Here is a 1,641-nt window from a genome sequence, read left to right as displayed (position 1 = left end):
AGAAAGTTTCAAATCCTTATAGTGTCCAAGATACACAACAGTGTATTACTAATATCTGAATATATTAAATTGTAACAGTCAATCTTTTGGATTTTGGGATTCTTTATGTGGATACTGTAATAGTCCCACGTTGCAATCTTTTAGGGTTCCCATATAGTGACAATCCCTAAGTGTTTATTTGATTAGGTTGGGATAAAATTTCAGTCTAGAAGGGTCCTTTTTTAATGCAAAACCAATTCTTTTTGGTCTTAACCAGTGCTTGTTAAAGTCATGTGTTGTAGATATTAGGTTTTAAGATTAGTTTCTTCCAATTATGGTAGTTGATGTAGCAACAGATCTAATTTCTAGCACTGTTGGGGGAGCAGAAGAGCTGATATCTGAGCATCCCTTTGACACAATTGAGGCGAAGCCCCAGAGTCAGCCATTGCCTCTTCATAGCCAGCATCCTCACTGTGTCGGTGCAATGGATGTTGTCAAGTAGACCATTTCCAAAGAAGACCTCACATGTATGTACAAAGGAATGGGAGCCCCTTTGGCCACTGTCGTAGCTTGCAATGCAGTTGTGTTTAGTGCAAGAGGTCAGATGGAAGCCCTATTTAGGGTTGAGCCTGGCTTTCCACTTTCTGTAGGGAAGAAGGTGGTGTGTGGAGAAGGGGCATGAATTGTCGTATCTTTCTAGACTTGCCCAACTGAGCTTATCAAATGTAGATTACAAGCTCAGAGTGCTTTGGCTATTGCTTCAATTGAAACTTTAGGGGTAACAAGAGTGGCAACTTCTATTAAACACAATGGCCTAGTTGATGTAGCTAAGCATGTCCTAAGATCCGAAGGAGCCAGATGATTGTTTTAAGGGCTTTATCCTACTTTATTAAGGGATGTATCTGGAAATGGCATTTCATTTGGTGTGTATAATGCTCTGAAGAAGTTCATGGCACGAGGGCATGATGCATCTCAATTGGGCATGGGTACCCTACTTGTTTTTGGTGGGATTGTTGGCGCTGCCGGTTGGACACTTGTATATCAAACTAATGTTGTGAATAGTGTCATTTAGATTGATGAATTTCACCATCCAAAGTATGTTGGTACAATTGATGTCGTCAGAAAATTGCTGCTTCAAAAGGGCTTAAAGGCTTGTCTAAAAGGCTTGGTCAAGCAATGGCCATAAGTGTTCCTACCAATGTCGTCTGCTTCCTTGCTTATGATATTACCAGGTCGAGCTTAGGATGATGGGAACTTCAAATCAAATTGTGTCTATTTACATGAGTTCAAAAACAACAAAGCAAATTGGGAAATGGCATGTTCATTATTTGAAAGTTGTTTAGGGATCATTTTTGATCCTCCATTCTTGGTTTGGGTGAGCTCTGTCATCCTTGACTTTATTCTGCTTCGTAAATTTGTAATGGGTTTCCATCTTCCTCTCTCATCAGGCATAATAGCTAGATGTTTAATGTTCTCTTTGGTGCCTCTAAACAATTTATAGATGCATCACTATTCAGTTTATATGCGATTGAATCCAAAAGCAGAAGTATGAGGGGCCTTCTTCTCGGAAGCGAGGAATTCTCAGTGTGAATTGCACCTCGTTAATAAAGTTTGTATCCATGAGATCGTGGGCTTTTCTCTTTCAATTAGTATAATCTATTA

The 1,641-nt window shown here is 39.5% G+C and overlaps 1 pseudogene; it reads left to right on the top strand.

Annotated features, from left to right (window-relative positions):
• The first annotated feature begins 313 nt into the window (after positions 1-313).
• LOC149139396 (mitochondrial carnitine/acylcarnitine carrier-like protein pseudogene) lies at positions 314-1,227 on the top strand (annotated as a pseudogene).
• The last annotated feature ends 414 nt before the right edge of the window (positions 1,228-1,641 follow it).

Source organism: Pinus tabuliformis, chromosome X (genome assembly GCF_031772625.1).
Source record: "Pinus tabuliformis cultivar Carrire ecotype Pingquan chromosome X, CPIR1, whole genome shotgun sequence".
Lineage (NCBI taxonomy): Eukaryota > Viridiplantae > Streptophyta > Pinopsida > Pinales > Pinaceae > Pinus > Pinus tabuliformis.
This window is presented reverse-complemented; position numbering and strand designations above follow the sequence as displayed.